Genomic DNA, 22572 nt, shown 5'->3' with positions numbered 1-22572 from the left:
TTCAGTGTCAAAACACCAATGTGCCCATCTAACATCCTGCATATCTCAAGAAGCATTTGGCTACTTGATAATATGTGCAGGACCCATAGAAAGTACCCTAGAATGATATCTACCCAGGATTTTCTTCTTCTTCTCCTTCTCACACAGCCAGGCCACACATTACTCCTTTTTATTCACACAGTCTCCTATCTAGAATGAAACCCCCCTGGTTCTGGGATCCTTTACAACTTCCACAACATACATACTTTCTAATACCTCAGGTTCCAGGAGCTTCACCTTCCTGCAGGCAGGGTCTCTCCTGGAAAGCAGGAAGCCGGGGCAGGGAGATGTGAGTTCTGTGAACTCCTGGTCTAAGCCCCACTTGGCAGCTTGGGGCTGCCTCTTCTAGCCAGGGTAGTAGTACGAGAGATGGGCCACTTCTAATTGCTTTTAGTGTCTTCACATAGTAGCAAGGTTTACCCCTGTCTTTACTTTGCAAAAGATGAACTGCATTAAGACAACTGAACATCACCTTACCCCTTGGTCCCCCTTGGTGAAAGCTGCACAAATGCACTGGCTCTCTCCTATATGGCTCCCTCAGAAGCTACTGAAGTGATGCTACAGGGCTGGTAGGAAGTTGATTCAGTGGATGGTGTTTCCAGTCTGGATTAAGGAGCCCTTGCCTCTCCATAAACTGGTAGGAAGCAGGGCACTAGATAAAAGCTTTCTGAGGAGAGGAAAGATTGACTAACCATAAATCGGGAGTCTACTGTTTGAATTTAAACTGTCATATCAATATACACTGAGTGGCCAGATTATTATGATCTCTGAAAGCATAATAATCTGGCCAGTCAGTGTATATTCTATATAATAAAAGGCTAATATGCAAATCAACCAATCGCTATGATGTGCACTGACCACCAGGGGGCAGACCCTCAATGCAGGAGCTGCCACCTGGTGGTCAGTGCGCTCCCGCAGGGGAGCGCTGCTCAGCCAGAAGCTGGGCTCAAGGCTGGCAAGTGCAGTGGCAGTGGCAGGAGCCTCTCCCACCTCAACGGCAGCTCTAAGGATGTCCGACTGCGGGCTTAGGCCCACTCCCCACCTAAGCCACCAGTTGGACATCCCCCGAGGGTTCCCAGATTGCGAGAGGGCGCAGGCCAGGCTGAGGAACCAACCCCCCAGTGCATGAATTTTGTGCAATGGGCCTCTAATATATATATAAACATATATACATAAAACCAGTCATTTAAAAATGGACAAAAAGAGAAAAGAATAAAAAGAATACAGAAAGTCCTGGCCACTAAAATTATGTCAGTATTGGGCAAATACCAGTACTAAGTTAATCATATAGAATACTTTTCCCCCCCTTTGGCTTAAAGAGACATTTTTTTTCTCATAGTCTGGAAGCTAGCAGTCCAAGATCAAGTCCACACCTCCTTCTGAGGCCCCTCTCTTTGGTTTGCAGATAGCTGCCTCCTTACTATGTCCTCACATGGTCTTTCCTCTGTCCATGTAGAGTGTGTGCCCTAATCTTTTTTTTTTTTTAGAATAAATATTTATTGGTGTGAAATAAACTATCTGAAATCTAATTATTCTTCAAAATGAAGACTGAAAAATGGGAAAAGTTAACAAAGTTAGTGACACCTGTCACTAAGGTTGAGGCCACATGCAGAAAACACAATCCACTCACTGTACATATTTATTGCGCGCCAGGTGAGGAAGGGATGTGAAAGTTTGGGAAAAGTCAGATTCAGGGGTCTGAGGCAGCATTACAGAAATGTCATATTTGCACTGGGTCTTGAAAAAGAAAAAAATATTTTTTCTGATTCTAAAACTAATACAGGTTCACTGTAGAGTCTTTAGAACAGACATTGTAAGAGAATCCCACCATCCAAAAATGGCCACTGTTGGATTTTCATGTCTTTCCTCTTTTCTTTTTTCTTTCTTCTCTCTCTCTCTCTCTCTTTCTATTTTACTTATAATTAGGATTTTAGACTTTTTAAACCTATTTTTATATAGCTTTATATTGTAAGCATTTTGAGGAAGTGCTTTTAAAAAAACATATCAACTGGGGGGGTGGGGTGAGGGCATGTGCCGGCGGGGTAGGGGAGGCCTGGGGAAGGTCAATGGGGAAAAAAAGGAGACATATGTACTACCATTTGTAATACTTTAAACAATAAAAAAAAATACATATAATAAAAAACATATCAGTTCCTTATTAATAAGTACCGGTTTTGTATAAAAATTGTAAAAAGCAAGTTTGCAAATGAAGAAGGAAACAAGTAAAAAGAAAAAAGTCACCTGTTATCTTAGCAAGCAGAGACGATCACTGTATATATATTGGAGTATGAGCTTCCAGGGTTTTTGTATGCACATAGAGATAGAGCCTGGTACACAGTAGGCACTCAATAAATACCTGTTAAATGAAAAGAATGAATACAAATGAAAAATACGTATACATTTCTAAAAATGGAAATCATACCATAGAGTTTAATAAACATGTTTTTCATTTAACAAGATATGGTCTACACAATTACTTCTAATGACTGTTTAGCCACTTGACCATACCATAAATTGACAGCCAACATGTTACTACTGGACAGTTACACTGCTTGGTGGACAGAAGATTGACAGGCAGAGCTGAGGCCTGGGCTGAGACTTCTCAGTGAATGAGAAGATAATCAACAGCACAGAGGCAGGAGGTACAGGTGGAGTTCAAGAAACAAAGAATTATAGTGTCATTGAAAGATCAAAGCAATTATCAGACTATAAAATTAATTAAAAAGCTGAGTGGGGTCATCATGTGAAGATCTTGATGTTAACACAACCATAATTACGCTCTCTTGACATTTATATTAGGTAACAAATTACAATTTACTCAGCACAGACATTTCTGATCCTTCACTACATTATTATGTCAGTATGCTTATTAGTACATGTTATTAATACGACCAATGTAAAATACATAAACTTATTCTCTGCTCTTCATGGTGTTAGGTAGCAAAGGAGAGGATATGCAAACTTGTCTGGCTTTACATGGCTTACAGCCTATTTAAACAAGCAACACCATCCCACATAAAGTGACAATATTCCATAAAACATTTGCATGGTAGAACCAAATTATATGGCAGAACAAAGAATAAGTCCAGAAGGATTTCAGAGACAGACAGACAGACATATGTACATATAGGAAGGAACAACGGAAGGAGGGGTGGGTGGAAGGAGGGAGGCAGGAAAGGAAGGAAAGTAAATGGGGCCTTGAGAAATCAGGTAAGATTTTACAGTGTTAGGACCTGCACAATGTCTAAAAATTGGTAGGATTTAGACTGGGGGATAGGAAAGGCATGTCTTTTTTCTTTTTTTTTAAATATATTTTTATTGATTTCAGAAAGGAAGGGAGAGGGAGAGAGAGAGAGATAGAAACATCAATGATGAGCCCTAACCAGTTTGGCTCAGTGGATAGAGCGTCGGCCTGCTGACTGAAAGGTCCCAGGTTCGATTCCGGTCAAGGGCATATACCTTGGTTGTGGACACATCCCCAGTAGGAGGTGTGCAGGAGGCAGCTGGTCGATGTTTCTCTCATCAATGTTTCTAACTCTCTATCCCTCTCCCTTCCTCTCTGTAAAAAAAAAAATCAATAAAATATATGTATATATTTAAAAAAAAAAAAGAAAAGAAACATCAATGATGAGAGAGAATCATTGATCAGCTGCTTCCTGCATGCCCTCTATTGGGGCCCAAGCCTGCAGCCTGGGTATATGCCCTTGACTGGAATTGAACCTGGGACCCGTTAGTCCACAGGCCAGTGCTCTGTCCGCTGAGCCAAACCAGCTGCGCGGAAAGGCATTTCTTGTACAGTACTGGGAACAGCATAGGCAAAGACACAGAGACCAAATGTGCACAGAACAGCCTTGTGAGACCATTCAGATGAGCCCAGCTAGAGTGAGGAGAGCAAGGTACTGTACATGTTCCTTGAGGAATAGGAGGCTTATAGTTTATAGGAGCTGATTTGAAGATTCTACAGGGAAAACCAAACCAAAGAATGTAATGTAACTTAAACATTGTTCAAAATTACTTTTGGGGATAAGTAAGCTGAGATACAATTTCAGTTGCTCATATACTTTGTGGTAGATTGGTCCGCTCAAATAGTTGCTCCCACTTCATTGTAGTCCAGTACTACAGAGGATGGAGAATTGAAAACTATATTTCCCATGTCCCTTTGCAGCTTGGGTTTTATTTATTTATTTTTTAAATATATTTTATTGATTTTACAGAGAGAGGAAGGGAGAGAGAGAGAGAGTTAGAACCATTGATGAGAGAGAAACATCAATCAGCTGCCTCCTGCACACCCCCTACTGGACCGGAATCGAACCTGGGACCTTTCAGTCAGCAGGCCGACGCTCTATCCACTGAGCCAAACCGGTCAGGGCTGCAGCTTGGGTTTTAGATCTGATTTAGATTCCACCAATCAGAGAGCAAGGTGCTGGGGGCAAGGCATCCATTTGGCTGGTCCAATTCCATCAGGTGAAGCAGACAGCACTGGAGCCAACAATTGTGTCTATGGATTCCTGATAATCAGATTGGCTCAAGTGATGTGTTCCTGGAACATGCAGTTGAGACAATGAGGAACCAGCTTCCTGGTTTCCCAGCTTCCTGATGGAGGCACAAGTAGCAGTTTCCTTAGCAGGTCAGTTGAATCGTGGTGGTATTCTGGCCATTATTCCAAGAGGCCTGACCTAGACCTGCTGTGTCATTTCTTCTAACAGTTTTACAGGCGCTTAATTCCCTGTGTTAAATCCCTTTTGTTTAACACACATAGAAAGATGCCTGTTATACTAAACCCTGACTAATATTCATAATTTTATTTTTCTTCCCTTTTAAATTGTTTATTATAGGAACTTTTAAACATATGTAAATGTGAACAGAATAGAATAATGAACCCCCATGTACCAACTTCAACTATTATCAATTCAAGCCAGTCTGGTTGAAATTTTACCCCCACCATCACATAGAATTATTTTAAAGCAGATTCCAGATATCCTATCTCTGTAAATATTTCAGCACATATTTCTAAAAGGGAAAAACTATTTTTTCAAACAATATTGCCGTATCACTATCAAACCTAAAAAAATGACAAGAATTCTTTAATATCACTAAGTATACAGTCACATTCACTTAGTTTTTAAATTATTATGAATCAGTTTGTATGTTTTTTATTCTGAAGAACCAATAAAATCACACCTCTCCGAGCTCAACTTCTGAGAAGCAATCCTGACAGCAAGGGCAGTGGTTCTAAGGCCCACGGGGGTCCCGTTCCTCCTGCCATCTCTCCCAGTAATTGACTGAGCCTCCTTACCCACGTGGGGTCTTTGAATCAACAGGCTCTTAGATGGTAATGGTATGGATCTAAGAGCTGCTTTTCTGTATTTTGGGAAACCTCAAACAGGCTAAACAGGTTAACTAAAATGTCAGGTATGCTTGCTTTTGTAGATTGCATTAATTTGATGTGATAATCCTAGAATCTACTGGCAATTTTATATATCTTCAAGGAATAAAAATGGAAAATGAATTAATACATTAACACTGTAGTCAAGACTCATTAAACAGTATAGTTAAGACCTGGATGTTGCACTACATATCAATTACACTCCAATTAAAATAAAAACTTAAAGTGGATACTCAAAAATCTTTGAAAACCTGAGGCCCTTAGGAGGTGGGGAATAATAAAAATGGCCTTTGGTGGTGGACAGGCTGGGAGCCAGTCAGCCATCTAAGAAGAAAGGTGTTTTCTCTATCCTCACTCAAACCTCACACCGTAACCAGTGCTAGTGATCTCAGGTGTGCTAAGACCCTGTATCGCCACTTCATCTCTACTGGCTTCCCCGACTTCTGTCAGTCACTCTCAGCTCTGTATCTGGAAAGTAACCATGTCTAGAACCATGAACTACCACCTGCCCCTCCTCTCTTTACAGCCAACAGTCTGAACAACTTGCTCCTGGCCTCATCATTCCCCTGAAACCACGCCCGACTGGCAAACTCTGGCTCCGCCATTTAAGAGCTGTGTGACCCTGGGCAAGTAGGTTAACGCCTCTTCGTCTCAGTTTCCTCTTCTGTAAAATGGAGATAAAATAATACCCGCCTCATACAGTCGTTATAATGATTCCACGATTGGGTCCATGTGCAGCACTCACAGCAGTGCCTGGCCTGGTTCTTGTAAGCTGTGGTGACTATGGTGGCCACTCTTTATTTTATTTTATTTTATTTTATTTTATTTTATTTTATTGCTTAAAGTATTACAAATACTAGTACATATGACTCCTTTTTTCCCCCCATTGACCTTTCCCCGGTCTCCCCTACTCCCCCAGGATATGCCCTCACCTCCCCACCCCCAGTGTCTTGTTTCCCTTGGTTATGCTTATATGGAATACAAGTCCTTCGGTTGATCTCTTACCTCCCTCCTCCCCAAAACTCCCCAGCCTTCCCGCTGTAATTTGACAGTCTGTTCGATACTTCTCTGCCTCTGTATCTACCTTTTTATTCATCAGGTTATAATGTTCTTTATTATCCATAAATGAGTGAGATCATGAGGTATTTTTCTTTCACTCCCTGGCTTATTTCACTTAGCATAATGCTCTCCAGTTCATGCATGCTGCTGCAAATGGTAAGAATTCCTTCTTTTTTATAGCAGTGTAGTATTGCATTGTGTAGATGTACCATAGTTTTCTAATCCACTCATCTGCAGATGGGCATTTAGGCTGTTTCTAAATCTTAGCTACTGTAAATTGTGCTGCTATGACCATAGGGGTGCATATATCCTTTCTGATTGGTGTTTCTGCTTTCTTGGGATATATTCCTAGAAGTGGTATTACTGGGTCAAATGGCAGTTCCATTTTTAAATTTTTGAGGATACGCCATACTGTTTTCCACAATGGCTGCACCAGTCTGCATTCCCACCATAGTGAAGAAGGGTTCCTTTTTCTCCACATCCTCGCCAGCACTTATCATTTGTTGATTTGTTGATGATTGCCATTCTGACAGGTGTGAGGTGGTACCTCATTGTTGTTTTGATTTGCATCTCTTGGATGATTAGTGACTTTGAGCATGTTTTCATGTGTCATGATACTATCTATAGAAAACCCCAAAGACTCCATCAAAAAACGACTAGACCTAATAAATGAATTTGGCATTGTAGCAGGATACAAAATTAACACCCAGAAATCTATGGCCTTTTTATACATCAATAATGAACTCACAGAAAGAGAAATTAAGAAAAATAATCCCATTTACCATTGCACCAAAAAGTTAAGATACCTAGGAATAAACTTAACGAAGGACGTAACAGACCTGTACTCAGAAAACTACAGGACATTGAAAAAAGAGATAGAGGAAGACATAAACAGATGGAAGAACATACCATGTTCATGGATTGGTAGAATCAACATCATTAAAATGTCCATACTACCTAAAGCATTCTATAGATTCAATGCAATATCTATTAAAATACCAATGGCATGTTTCAAAGATCTAGAACAAACTCTCCAAAAATTCATCTGGAACAAAAAAAAAAAAGACGCCGAATAGCCACAGCTATCGTGAGAAAGAAGAACAAAATTGGAGGGATCACAATACCAGACATCAAACTATATTACCAAGCCAAGGTTCTCAAAACTGCCTGATACTGGTACAAGAACAGACATATAGACCAATGGAACAGAATAGAGAACCCAGAAATTGACCCAAGCCATTATACTCAATTAATATTTGACAAAGGAGGCAAGAGCATACATTGGAGTCAAGGCAGTCTCTTTAATAAATGGTGCTGGGCAATTTGGTCAGTTACATGTAAAAAAAAATGAAACTAGATCACCAACTTACACCATACACAAAAACAAACTCAAAATGGCTAAAAGACTTAAATGTAAGACAGGAAACCATAAAAATCCTACAAGACTCCATAGGCAGCAAAATTGCAGACATACGTTGTAGCAATATCTTTACAGACACAGACCCTAGGGCAAGAGAGACTAAGGAGAAAATAAACAAATGGGACTACATCAAAATAAAAAGCTCCTGCATAGCAAAAGAAGCCATCAACAAAACAACAAGAAAGCCCACTGCATTTCTGATTAGGGTTTAATCTCCAACATTTACAGGGAACTCAATCAACTTAAAGGGAAGGTAAACAATCCAATAAAAAAATGGGCAAAGGACCTATATAGACACTTCTTGGAAGAGGACATTCAGAAAGCCAAGAGACACAAGAAAACATGCTCAAAGTCACTAATCATCCAAGAGATGCAAATCAAAACAACAATGAGGTACCACCTCACACCTGTCAGAATGGCAATCATCAACAAATCAACAAATGATAAGTGCTGGCGAGGATGTGAAGAAAAAGGAACCCTTCTTCACTGCTGGTGGGAATGCAGACTGGTGCAGCCATTGTGGTAAACAGTATGGTGTTTCCTCAAAAATTTAAAAATGGAACTGCCATTTGACCCAGTAATACCACTTCTAGGAATATATCCCAAGAAAACAGAAACACCAATCAGAAAGGATATATGCAACCCTATGTTCATAGCAGCACAATTTACAATAGCTGGGATTTGGAAACAGCCTAAATGCCCATCAGCAGATGAGTGGATTTGAAAACTATGGTACATATACACAGTACCCATTTATGATAAAATCTCTCAGCAAAGTGGGAATAGAGGGAACATAATCCTATATAATAAAAGCCTAATATGCTAAAGTTCCGGTTGTCTGCTCGGCCGTTCAACCAATCAAAGTGTAATATGCTAATGATATGCTTAGGTCACTCAACCACTTGCTATGATGTACACTGACCACCAAGGGACAGACAACCGACCACACAACCAGTTGCTATGATGTGCACTGACCACCAGGGGGCAGACGCTCCCACCAGTAGGTTAGCTTGCTGCTGGGATCTGGCAGATCAGGACTGAGTGAGATGATCCCTCCCTGGCCCCGGCCCCGATCATGCACCAGTGGGGTCCCTCGGCCTGGCCTGTACCCTCTCGCAGTCTGGGACCCCTCAGGGGATGTCAGAGAGCTGGTTTGGGCCCAATCCCACAGGCCAGGCCAAGGGACCCCACTGGTGCACGAATTTGTGCACCTGGCCTCTAGTTCAACATAATAAAGGCCATACATGAAAAACCCACATCCAACATCATACTCAATGGGCAAAAATGAACAGTGTGTCCCTTAAGATCAGGAACAAGACAGAGATGTCCAATTTCACCACTCTTATTCAACAAAGTACTGGAAGTCCTAGTCACAGCAATCAGACAAGAAGAAGAAATGAAAGGCAACCAAATTGAAAAGGAAGAAGTAAAACTGTCATTATTTGCAGATGACATGATATTATATAGAGAGAACACTAAAGATTCCACCAAAAAACTACTAGAACTGATAAATTCAGTAAAGTAGTAGGACACAAAATAAATATCCAGAAGTCAGTTGCATTTTTATACATACACCAATAAGGGAACTATAAGAAACTATATGAACTATTAGAAAGGGAAACTTAGAAATTAATCCCATTTAAAACTGCATCAAAAATAAAATACCTTGGAATAAGTTTAACCAAGGATGTAAAAGACCTGTACTTGGAAAATTATAAGACACTGAAGAAATAAATGAAATAGATACAACTACATGGAAGCATATACCATGTTCATGGATAGGAAGAATTGATATCATTAAAATGCCCATACCACCCAAAACAATCTATAGATTCAACTCAATTTCTATCAAGATATCAATGATGTATTTAACAGAACTAGAACAAATATTCCAAAAACTTATATGGAACCACAAAAGATCCTGAATAGCCACAACAATCTTGAGAAAGAAGAGCAAAGTTGGAGTAATCATGCAAATGATATTGAACTATACTACCAGGCCATAATAATCAAAACAGCATGGTACTGTCATAAAAACATACACATGGATCAATGGAACAGATTAGACAGCCCAGAAATAAACTCATATATTTATGGTCATTAATATTCAACAAAGAAGGCAAGAATATACAATGGGGTAAAGATAGTCTATTAAATAAATGGTATTGGAAAATTGTGTTGGACAGATAGGTGCAAAAAAAAAAAAAAAAGAAACTAGACCACCTTCTTATACAGCACACAAGATTAAATTGAAAAAGGATTAAAGAATTAAATGTGAGACCTGAAACCACAAAAACCCTAGAAGAAAACATAGGCAGTAAAATCTTGGATATTTCTTATAGCAACGTTTTTTCTGATATGTTTCCTTGGGCAAGGGAAACAAACAAAATAAACAAATGGGACTACATCAAACTAAAAAGCTTTTACACAGCAAGGAAACCAATCATCAACAACATGAAAAGACAACCCACTGAATGGGAGACCATATCTGCTGTTATATCTGGTAAGGGGTTAATATCCAAAATTTATAAAGAACTTTTACAACTCAACACAAAAAACAAACAATCCAAACAATCGGGCCTAAACCAGCAATCGGACATTCCTCTCGCCATCCAGGACCGCTGGCTCCTAACTGCTCCTAACTGCTCACCTGCCTGCTGGCCTGATTGCCCCTAACTACCCTCCCCTGCTGGCCTGGTTGCCCCTAACTGCCGCTGCCTCGGCCCCCGCCACTGTGGCTTTGTGCGGAAGGACATCCGGATGGATGTCCGGAAGACATCCAGTCTAATTAGCATATTACCCTTCTATTAGTATAGATTATACAACATAAGCTTTAAGGTAGAATTGCATTAGTAGAAATTAAGAGACATTTCATTAAAAAATGTATATTGGTTTGATATGATTCAAATCCACTTGTTTATGACAAAAATCAAGTCTTTAAGAATAGGATTGCTTGCCCTAGCTGGTTTGGCTCAGTGGCTAGAGCTTCAGCCTGAGGACTGAAGGGTCCCAGGTTCAATTCTGGTCAAGGGCACATGCCTGGGTTGCGGGCTCGATCCCTAGTAGGGCGTGTGCAGGAGGCAGCCGATCAATGATTCTCCCTCATCATTGATGTTTCTATCTCTCTGCCTCTCCCTTCCTCTCTGAAATCAATAAAAATCTATTTAAAAAAATAAAATAATAAGAATGCTTTGCTATCAAAGCCAAGCAAGGTGTGTCATTCATTGTCCCTGATGAAGTCTGAGCAGCTCAGTTGCTAAGTGACTTCTCTGGGTTCTTATCAAATAAAATCCGTGGAGAAGCAACTAAGCCCACCATGCATTTAGGCTATAAAGACAGAAAGTTGGGGAGGATGGAGTGCTTCTGGGGTAGGAGACAGTGAGGGTCAATGACTGGGAGGCAGGAAAGACGCGGGAATGCCCAGTGCCTGAAGCACCAGAAGGTCTGGGATATGCAAATCTGCTGGGGGCGGGGTCAGGCTCTGCGCTCCGAGAGGTCAGGTCTGGAGAGAGGGCAGGGGTGCGGTTCCAGGGATCCCCTTCCTGAGAGGCTCCTCCTCCTCCCCTTAGCCCCCTAATCTGCCCATTTGGATGAAGGGGGTGGGAAGCAGATATGCAATGCCTGGGCTGGATGCCCCTCAGTCCCGGATCTCTCCAGGGAGGCGGAGGGGTGTTTGTATTGGTTTATTTGATTCTTCTTACATGTTGAAGGGGGTGGCAGGGGAGTGTCTGCCAGACATGGTTTCCTTCTGCTTGCTCGCCATAGCTGCCCCACATGATGCCTTTTCCCTTCCTTCCCCGATGCCCCGAGCTAACGCGCATGAGATCGCCAGGGATGAAACTGGGGCCCCAGTTGTTTGCCTGGAGATTGCCCTCCACAGGAACCTGCCTGATCCAGGGAGGGTTGGGGTCATTCACTGCTGAAAAGGCTCCATGTAAACCAAGCCCTCGCTTGCTGCCGCTTAGATAGGTGCTGGCTGAGCTGTTTGCAGAGGGTTTATCATCCCTTCTGGCTGTTTCCTTGGAAACCACAAACTCAAGATAGCAGAGCTGGGGCCTCACGCTTCTCAGCGCAGGCTCTCCTCAGTCAGCTGCTGAATTTACTTGAAGGATGTAGAATAATTTTTAAACGATACTAAAGTGTGTACAATTAGGTCAAAGCACTATGCAATTGTTTCCTATTAATTTGTATGATTGAGGGTCCTGAGTGTTGGAGGATGTCAGCTCTCACAGAGCATAGTGATTTTAACTATTGAATTTAACCAAAATCTCTAGTGACTCTTTCGGCCGGGCGGCTTCCAGGCCGGGCGGTGCCACGGGCCTGTGCGCGCCTCCGCTGGTGGCTACTTCTGCCAGGGCCCGCTCCCAGGCCAGGTGGCCTTCGGGCCAGGTGACACGGTGTGTCTGCTTGCGCCTCCATCCGTGGCCACTTCCACCGGGGGCCGCTCCCAAGTCGGGTGGCTTCCAGGCCGAGCGGCACGGTGTGCCTGCTCATGCCTCCTGGCAAGGTGGCCTCCGGGCCGGGCGGCACCGCAGGCCTGTGTGTGCCTCTGCCGGTGGCCACTCCTGCTGGGGGCCGCTCCCATGCCAGGCGGCCTCCGGGCCAGGCAGTGTGGTGTGCCTGCTCACGCCTCCGCTGGTGGCCACTTCCGCCGGGGGCCGCTCCCGACCTGTCATGACTGCTAAGGTTTCTGGGCTAATTAGCATATCCCTCTATTATTATATAGGACTAGAGGCCTGGTGCATGAAATTCGTACACGGGCGGCGGGGGGGCTGTCCCTCAGCCTGGACTGCACCCTCTCCAACCCGGGACCCCTCAGGGGATGTCTGACTGCGAACTGGCCGGCAGGGGAGGGCAGTTGGGGGTGAGATCAGGCCAGCAGGGGAGGGCAGTTGGGGGCGACCAGGCCAGCGGGGGAGGGCAGTTGGGGGCAAACTGGCCTACAGGGGAGGTCAGTTGGGGGCATTAAGCAGGCAGGCAGGTGAGGGCAGTTGGGGGCATTAGGCAGACAGGCAGGTGAGTGGTTAGGAGCCAGTGGTCCTGGATTTCGAGAGGGATGTATGACTGCTAGTTTATGCCTGATCCCTGAGGGCCTGGTCACCCCCAACTGCTCTCCCCTGTAGGCCAGTTTGCCCCCAACTGCCCTCCCCTGACGACCTGGTCGCCCCCAACTGCCCTTCCCTGCAGGCCTGGTCACCCCAACTGCCCTCCCCTGCTGGCCTGATTGCTCCTAACCCCCTGCCAGCCTGATCTCACCCATAACTGCTCTCCCCTACCGGCCTTATTGCCCCTAACTGCCTCTGCCTCTCCCCCCACCACCATGGCTTTGTGTGGAAGGAAGTCGGACGTCGGGAAGATGGCCAGTCAACCCGGTCTAATTAGCATATTACCCTTTTATTAGTATAGATATCAACAAACAACAAGTGTTGGCAAGGATGTGGAGAAAAGGGAACCCTCTCCAGGTGCATTTTTGGTGGGAATGAAAACGGATGCTGCCACTGTAGAAAACAGTATGAAGTTATCTCAAAAATTAAAAATGGAACTGCCTTATGACCCAGTGATTCCACTTCTGGGAATATATCCAAAGAAACCCAAAACATTAATTCAAAGGAATGAACCCCTATGCTCATTGCAGCATTGTTTAAAATAGCCAAGATTTGGAAGCAGCCCAGGTGCCCATCAGTGGACGAGTGGATAAAAAAGCTGTGGTACCTTTATACAATGGAATACTACTCCACAGTAAAAAAAGAAGGAAATCTTACCTTTTGCAACAACACGTATGAATCTGGTGGGTATTATACTAAGTTAATTAAGCCAGTCAGACAAAAACAAGTAACATATAATCTCACTTATACGTGGAATCTAATGAACAAAAATAAACAAAATAGAAACAGATACAGAAAATAGACTGACAGCTGTTAGAAGAGAGGGGGGTTGTAGGGCTAGGTGAAAAATTAAGCAAAATAAAACAAAACAAAACAACAAACCTCATAGACAGACAAAAGTATGGTGTTTACTAGAGGTAAGGGGGGTGGGGCAGGTGGAAGAGGGTAAAGGGGGATAAACGGTGACAGAAGTCTAGACTTTGGGTGGTGAACACACAATACAATGTACAGATGATGTATTATAAAATTGTACACTTAAAACCTATATAATTTGATTAACCAATGTCACTCCAATAAATCCAATAAAAATTAAAAAGTAAAAAAAAAAAAGAGAGAAAGATTTAAAATAATAATAGTGATAAGCTCCCTTCCAACACACACGTTTCTGATTTAATTGACCTAGGATCGAATCCAAGCACGGATATTTCAAATGCTCTCCAGAAGATTCTAATGTGCATTAAGACCTATAGATTTAGACTCAGGGTTAAAAACAAATGCAACCAGGGCCCAGGCAGAATAAGTGAGCAAAGCAGATCGGGCACAAGCAACTAGAGAACATGTATCCCATCTATTTTAGTAAGAAAAAGCCAGATTTTTTTCTCTTTTTTTAAGAAATGCAAGAGATCCAGATTTTAAATGAAATTCTGATATTTAAATGTTGACAACTAATTCCACACAATTTTAAAACAGTAGGTCACACAAAACACACTCACAGGCTTCATTTGGTTCTATAGCCACCAGTTTACAACCTTAACAAAACCAGTTCAATAAAGCAAACACAACTTCTTCCCTGTACTCTGTCCTATCTCTCTCCCACTCAGACCCCTCCCCCTCCCCTCTTCCCTCCTCCCCCTCCCCCCTTCCCTCTTCCCCCCTCCTCCCCCCATACCTTGGGCCCTAGGCTATCCCTTTCCTTTTGCTTTCCATTGTCTCGTTCTTTCCCAATCTTCTTTGTCACTCCTAAGAGATGGAAACTGAGATCCCACACATTAAATCTTTATGCTGCTGTGGCTGTATCACTCACTGGACAGGCTTCTATACCTGGGGAAATTCAGGTTATAAATTGTAACCTGAGGCTGTGGCTCCATGATGTCAACAACTGGTTGGTTTAGTTGAGTCAAGGGAAAAGTCATCATGCTTTCACATTACTAAGATTTTATCAAATAACATATGGAGGTCTTCATGTAATTTCTGATACTGTTTTGTCGGCTTTTAATTCCAAACCACTGCATGTTAGAATTACCCCTGGCGTTTGTTGAGTTTGTGTGTGTTTGTTTTTTAATCTCATGTCTTGGCTCTACCCCAGGCCAACTGAATCTGAATCTCTGGAAATGGAGTCTGGGCATTCAAAGCTTTAAAAAGACCCCAGGTAAGACCAATGTGAAGGCAGAGTTGAAAGTCACTAATCTAAACCCATCTTCTAAACATTAGCAGTGTGTTTAACCTCAGGTGATTATAGTTCCTTCAACTTGCTCAAGGATTTTCTAGATTCCGTTCTCATTGTGTCTTCACAATTCTGTGGGTTAGGCAGCTCAGATACTATTATTAGCCTTGGACAGATGATAAATGAGGCATAAAAATGTAAAATGAGTTGCCCAAGTGTACCCAGTTAATTATTGGCAAAGACACATTGTAACTTCACTTGAGGCAGAGTCCCTTGATTGCAACCCCAGTGCCTGCAGTTTCCCCAAACCATGGGGCATTTGTAATCACTAAATTCCTAACACATAGGTGGTCCCTAGAAAACCAATTAATATAATGTGTTTAAATTTCAAAAGTAAGTATAACAATGACTCAGTTTAGGGTCAGTGCTTCAAGGTGTGTTTTTTTGAGATCTATGATGTGATTTTGAATGTGCTTACTTCCACACACATACTTTCCCCACCCCCACACCACCCTTCACAGATGCATCTTCTCCCAGAGACTGAAAAGATTCAGGCAGTTTCCCTCAGATATTATTTTCTGAAAAGCATTTTTAAATTATTAGAGTCATAGAATATCAGAGGTAAGGGGAACTTGACTGATCAACTTTCCCCACTCCCTATGATAAGTGAGAAACCCAAATTTCCTTTTAATTCAATATATATGGAACACCATGCCAAGCACTTCACATCCATTATCTTAATTAAATCTTCAGGATACCTCAATAAGATGGGTAGCACTACTGCCACCTTCATCGTTATGATCATTATTTCCATTAAACAAACAAACAAACAAAACCCCCAAAAATACCCTTGAGGTTTAGAGATGCTAAACAACTTACCCAACGTCCCTAGGCTGGTAAGTTAAGACCTGAAACAATCATCCCTTGGTATCCTAGGAGGATTGGTTCCAGAACTCCTGTGGATACTAAAATCCATGGAAGCTCAAGTCCCTTATGTAAAATGTCATAGTTTCTGTATATCACCTACACACATCTTCCCATATACTTGAAATCACCTTTAGATTACTTTTAATACCTATAAGTGATATGTAAATAATTGTTATACTGTGTTGTTTAAAACAGACACAACCATGGTAGGCTTAACTACATAGTACATGTCAGCAACAACATAACATTTTTAAAAAGTATTTTTTATCTGTGGTTGGTTGAATCCAGGGATACAGAATGCCAAATACCAAGGGCCAACTGTATTTACTTCTTACTCAAAGCCTGTGGCCTTATCCCCCACCTTCCATCACCTGGAGTGACAACAGTGCAAATGGTAGAAGGTAAACAAATCTTTATGAAAGTGCTAAAAGGTGATCAGTGAACACATTCAAAGAGATAGAAAATTGGCATTGGGCTAGGCCTTCACAAATATATAGAATTTCAGTAGGCATTCCAGTCTGGAATCAACACTGATATTGAGGCAGAAAAGTGACAGGGAGGGTACAAGGTGAACTGGGACAAAGAGATGGAGAGAGGTGAGGAGTTAGATTGTGGAGGGTCCTGAGTGCCTGGCTAAGGATTTTATACTTCAATTGTGGGCAATGGGAACCCACTGAAGATTTTAGAAGCAAGGTCATTAAAAAGTGCAAACTGAGCCTGGCTGGTGTGGCTCAGTGGTTGAGCGTGGACCTATGAACCAGGAGGTCATGGTTGGATTCCTGGTCAGGGTACATGCTTGAGTTGTGGGCTCCATCCCCAGTGTGGGGCGTGCAGGAAGCAGTCAATCAATGATTCTCTCTCATCATTGATATTTCTATCTCTCCCTTCCTCTCTAAAATCTATCTATCTATCTATCTATCTATCTATCTATCTATCTATCTATATTTTAAAGTTACCTGTAAAAAATGCAAATTGTTTTAGAAATACAGATCTCCTGGAAGTGTCGAGATTGAATTAAGGGAGCTTGATATGGAGAAGACCAACTAGAAAGCTATTATATCTCATCAATATAACAGCCACTTTTTAACCACGTGTTGTGCTTCCATCTTCCTCCCCGGAGGAAGGATTTCCTGGTTTCTTCAGGGCACCTCCATGTCTTGTTTCATGATTCTTGTATCCCAACACCCTACTTGAATCGCCATGTCTAGGTCAGGTGACAGAGAACTTGAACTTGGACACTGGGACTGGGGATGAGAAAACAGGTTTGAGGGGCATTTGCAAGGGCCTGGCAGCTGCTCAGAAGTGAGGAGAAGGTAAGAGAGAACGAGAGAAGCAGACTAGAACAAGATTAATGTTCCAACTTAGGAGAAGGAGAACAAATAATGAGATGTAGAAAAGAAGGGGTGGTCAACACTAGCATAAAGAGGTGAATGAGATGAAGATTGGCCAAGATCTCAATCCAACGGGCATTTTATTAAGCAGCTACTCTGCTAGTCATTAGAGGAACAATGATGAGTAAGATTGGTTTTGGCCTCAAGTACCATCCAGAGTGAGGAAAAGACAGGACTAGCAATAGACTAAGATGCCTGGCCTCTGAGTCTCAGGACAAATGTCACCCTCTCACACAGGCACTCCTAGAGGGTCATCTACCACAAGCCCCTCCCCTACCACATGACCCTGTTTTACTTCTCCAGTGCACTTACAAATATCTGAAGTAGTTTATACATGCATATATTGACTGTCTCCTCCCTGGCCCCCAGAATAGAAGCCTCACAGGAACTGTGTCTTGTTAGTTGCTGCCGCCAGCCACAAAACAACCCCCCCCCCAAGTATTTATTGAATATGTGGTGTGTGTTTTTAAAGGAAATAAACCTCATCAAGGTTAAGACCTCCAACCAAACTAGGTGGGTTTCCAGATGCCGAAGGGACATACCGAGAACTGAAGTGACTGAAGAGCAAAGCCATTTGAGGTTGAGGTTGAACCAAAATCCAGGGGGCCCACAAGGGACTGACTGTTTCACATAGATTTCAAGGGTCTCAACCCTGCGTGAGATGTTTGGTAACAATGAGGGCAGCCAGCCACCTAGCTCAGGTTTTCTTTCCGTTGTCTTTCTGACGTCAGAACAAGCACGAGTTACTGCACAATTTCTTCCATCAAGGTGACAAATTACAGCCTTGCTGGGCCCTGTAGTCTGCAAACGGTAGATTTAGTCTCTCCTCCCCCTTATATCAAAAAAAAAAAAAAAAAATTTAACCCACCGCAGAGATGTCAAATCCATAGGTACGATAAAAACTGGGTCTGTGCCGCAGAGCGAGACACAAAGGACTCTCAATTGTAGCACCACCCTCCCCAGCTCAAGGCAGCCTGTAAAAGGCACCAGAAACGCCGGGACGCTGTTACCGCGAAATTCCTTTTGCCGCCATATGCACTTCCACCTTCTCTGACTACAATTCTGCCCAAACCCAAGGGCGGGAGATTCCGCAGGGGAGCAGCGCCCAGGCATCCCCAAATGGTGTGGGGTCCTAGTGGGTGCTGAGGAGCCCGACACTCTGGTAGAAGGATGGGGAGGGTGGGGGGGGGGGCGGGACGCACGCTAGGGCTGTGGAGCGCTTTCCTCCCGGCACCGCGGCCAGTTTAAAGGCCTTTTGTGGCAACATTTTAAGGGATGGGGCAAGGAGGTGGAGTGGAAGAGAGACAGTCCGAACCCAGGCCACGCGCAAGTGGTGGCCTTTTGTTCGTCAGCTCCAGCGACCCTGGTACCCAGAACAGCACTTTTCTCCTTCCCCTCCTTGATTTGGGAAAGAACCTCTTCAGGGAGGGAAAAGACAGTGATCACGGCTAGCATCCTTTAGTAATCTCCCCCGGCATCCTCCTACTCCTCTCCGTTACTGAGACCGGTAGAGCTGGAGGAAGGGGCGGCGAATTTGATCCGAGGCCAGTCCTTGAAACCCAGCCGGCCGCACGCACACCCTCAGGACATCACACACGCTCCTCTGGGCCCTACGGACACAGGAAATTGCTCAAATGCCCAGGATGCAAACACTCCTCGGGTATGCAGTCGCGCCCTCACATCGGCTGCGCTCTCCCTACAGACCTGAGGGGTCCCTGACCCTCGTGTAACTTAACCAGGTCGGGTGCCATGAGCTCCCACCGTGAAAACGGAACCAAAAAGTAAGCCACCGCCACGGGAAGGTGAAATCAGGAACCTCTGAGCCTCCTCTCGCTGCCACGTGCATTGGGAACAACAGGAGACCTGGACTTTTCCTTTCCCAAAAGCAAAAACCAAATGCATCCGGCACAGCCGCGCACCCCTTCCTTCCAGGCCCGCACGGAGGACTTCTATGTTACCGCCTCCTCCCCGCACATCTCCAACATCCCTTTCCTCCCGCTGCCGCGCCCTGGGCTCTCTCGAGCCAGGAAAATCACCCTACCTTGGGCAATAAAGAGAAAAGCGTCACAGGGTGAGAAGTCAAGGTGTCCTCCCTTCCGGATTTTATCCCCGGCGGTGTGATGTCCTTTGTGTCAAGGTCTAGCTGCCTCACCCGGGAAAATGTAGCCTCTGTCTGCGAGGGCTGGGCGGGGAGCCTTGGGTGGTATGGCAGATTTCCGAGGAAGGTGAAGGGCGGCGGTTCCCGGCGACCTTCAGACAGCAGCGAGGCTGCCTCAGCCCGCGCTCCCCTAGCTCTCCTCCTCCTTTAGGGGCGGATTGCATCAGAGCCTCCCCCTCCTTCCTCCTCCCCCCTCCCCCCCCCCCCCCCCACACACACACACTGCCCGCCAGCCTCGCACTTACTGCGACACGCTCGGGAGCTGAGGGTCTCGAATCCTCGTCATTCTCCTACTGGGAGCTGCGTCGCCCGCGCTCATCCATGGCTTGTGAAGGTTTAACATGGAAAGTTAAGCCATTCCTCCTTGTCCAGCGCGCCGTTACCTTCCCTTCCGCGCGCCCGCTCTTTAACCAAAGCTGAGTACCAGTGAGCAGTGCCCGTCACATGGTGTCTCTGTTGGTGGCCGAGCGCGCGCCCGCTCTTTAACCAAAGCTGAGTACCAGTGAGCAGTGCCCCTCACATGGTGTCTCTGTTAGTGGCCGAGCCTGCTGCCATAAGACCCCCCAGAGGGAGACCCTTACTCTATCTCACGGATGGACGGCAACCCCAATCATCCGCAGGAGGCGTCACTTGATGCAAACAGCAAGAGGCTTTATTCCAGCGCTCGGGCTCAACTCGTAACTCACATGGAGTGAGAGGTTGAACCCCGAGCAGAAAGTCTTACAAGTATATATAGGCAAAAACCATACATGGGGGGGGGGGGGTTACACATGTGAGGGGGGGAAGAGAGGACAAAGTCGCCAGGAAATTCCAACAGGGCTCGTTAATAACATGTTTAATGACAGAGCCTAAGTTTTCAGTCAACAGTCCCATCCAATAATCTCATGTCCTGCTTTTCTTATCTGTCAGAGCACTATTTGCTCTTTCTGCTCTTAGCTTGGTGCTGTTTCCTGGGACAGGTTTAAGGGTCTCATTCCCATCACTGGGAGACCTTGGAGATTTAAGATAAAACGGACAGCTGTAAAAAAACTTTACTCTTTCAGTTAGGGTTTGCTTTTTTCCTGAAGCTCCATTTTCTATTGTTGCTTTTTAATCTCTGGAGTTAAGAAGTTCAGGATTTGCCCAGATAAGATAAAGTAAACAAAATTCTTTACCTTTCATTCCCCCATTTGCTTTTTGTTAAGTTCCAATCATGGAACTTCTGTCTTTACATACTCTTCCCCGAGGCTGTCTCCCTGTCGGAGTGACTGGTAGTGCTGCCTGAGCATTAGTACCTGTACAGCACTTATTCTCTCCCTGATGAAGGTGACTAGGCGATTTAAGATGCAGGGTCCAAAAGTGAGAATTAAAAGTAGTATAATAAGGGGACCCATCAGGGAGGATATGAGGGTGGTGAACCAAGGGGACCGGCTGTACCAACTTTCAAACCACCCTTGATGTGCCTCCCGATCTCGTTGTCTTGTTTCTAATCTTTCTCTAAGTTTGGACATGGAATCCTTTATTACACCAGAGTGATCTATGTAAAAACAACATTCTTCTTTTAGTGCAGCACATAATCCACCATCCTTGAGGAACAGGAGATCTAAGCCCCGCCTATTTTGTAGTACCACCTCGGATAAAGAGGTCAGCAACTCTTCCAATTTTGTGATTGATTGCTCTACTGCTCTTAGATCTTCATTTACAGCTGCCCGTAACCCCTCGATATACTGAGGAGTCTGAACGAGCGCGGCTGTCCCTGTTCCTACTCCGGCCGCTACCCCCAGACCTAGCAGGACGGCTAAAGTGAGCGAGACCGGTTCCCTCTTCTGTCTACGGGGTCGTAGGTCGAACTCAGCCTCGAAAGAGCCTGCCTCATGGTAGATAACTCTGGGCACCAGCTGTACAAGGACACAGTAGTCTTTGGCGGTGTTGAACACCGATGAGGAAACACATGGGGTCAGCCCTGTACTGCAGGCCCACCATCCGCCTACGGGGGGGACCAGATAGTAGTTGGTAGTTGTTTGGGGGCTTCCTATGGTCCGATTGCACAGATGCTTACGGTTTGTAGGAACTGTACCTAAGCAAGTGCCATGCCCAGAGACTTCTGTAAGGGTAAGTTTACTGTTTGACCCCCAGCTACAGGAGTCATGGGAGGTGGCATTGTTAAAGGTCCCTGAGAAAGCAATCCCCTCGTAATAGGGAGGGCTTGACACTAGACATAACCAGCAAGACTCAGTCAGGTTAGGGTTGGAAGCATTGAGAGCGCTGAAAGCTCCCTGTATCAGATTAAGGAGTCTCTGCCCTGTGCTCAGTATCTCGGGTGTATTTACTAGGCCGGGGACCGAGGCAGCAGGAGGCCCCAGTGGGTGGCGGCTGCAGCTTGCAGTCCGGGGACTGGGGAGGCCAGTAACTGGGTTGAGCCGAGCTGTATTATCGGGCCTATTTGTTGTGACTCGGGGAACGGGCGGTCTGATATGGGCGGTTGGTGATTGTCGTTCAGATAGTACTAGGTTAGGCCCTACCTGGACAGCGGTCGGGGTTTCAACCTTAAGCTTGATAGAGAAGGTAAATCCATTGTCATAACCTGACATATAGAAACGTACTCCCCAAGTTCTCCCTCTAATCCATTCCCGCGATTTCCTTCCTTTCTCCGTGAAGGAGATGTTTAGAGGATTGCACCACCCTTGACTGTTACAGTTGGTGGCCGTAAGATTTTTCTGTACCTTTATCAGATCCCACGAGGAGGTGGGATGCCAATAAGTATTTCCAGTAGTTTCACAGCCCCATTCTGCACAATAATAATGGTCTATTTCTCCACACCTCCTTGCCTCGTTCCTTGACCTCCCATCCCGGGGGCAGACATAGAAAGGAGCCTGGCTTAAAGTGTCACGGGAGCGTGGGTAGCTACAGCCTGGGTCATACCCCTCGACAAGGCGGTATTCTG

General features: G+C 44.5%; 1 protein-coding gene across 2 annotated transcripts in view; it reads right to left on the bottom strand.

The window, feature by feature from the left end:
- Window positions 1-20084, bottom strand: part of SLC38A1 (solute carrier family 38 member 1) — a 67505-nt gene extending 47421 nt beyond the window's left edge. Inside the window, exons 1-2 of one of the 2 annotated variants that reach the window (XM_080660575.1) lie at window positions 19895-20084; window positions 2281-2395 (exon numbers count right to left, since the gene is read on the bottom strand). The gene's annotated coding sequence lies outside the window, so the exon portion shown is untranslated. Of the gene's footprint in view, window positions 1-2280; window positions 2396-19532; window positions 19799-19894 lie in introns of those variants that run through there. The other variant, XM_080660574.1, reaches the window with a different exon arrangement.
- Between the last annotated feature and the right edge of the window lie 2488 nt (window positions 20085-22572).

Source organism: Plecotus auritus (genome assembly GCF_963455305.1).
Source record: "Plecotus auritus genome assembly, chromosome: 3".
Lineage (NCBI taxonomy): Eukaryota > Metazoa > Chordata > Mammalia > Chiroptera > Vespertilionidae > Plecotus > Plecotus auritus.
Note: the sequence above shows the minus strand (reverse complement) of the source record. Positions and strands in the feature narration are given on the sequence as shown.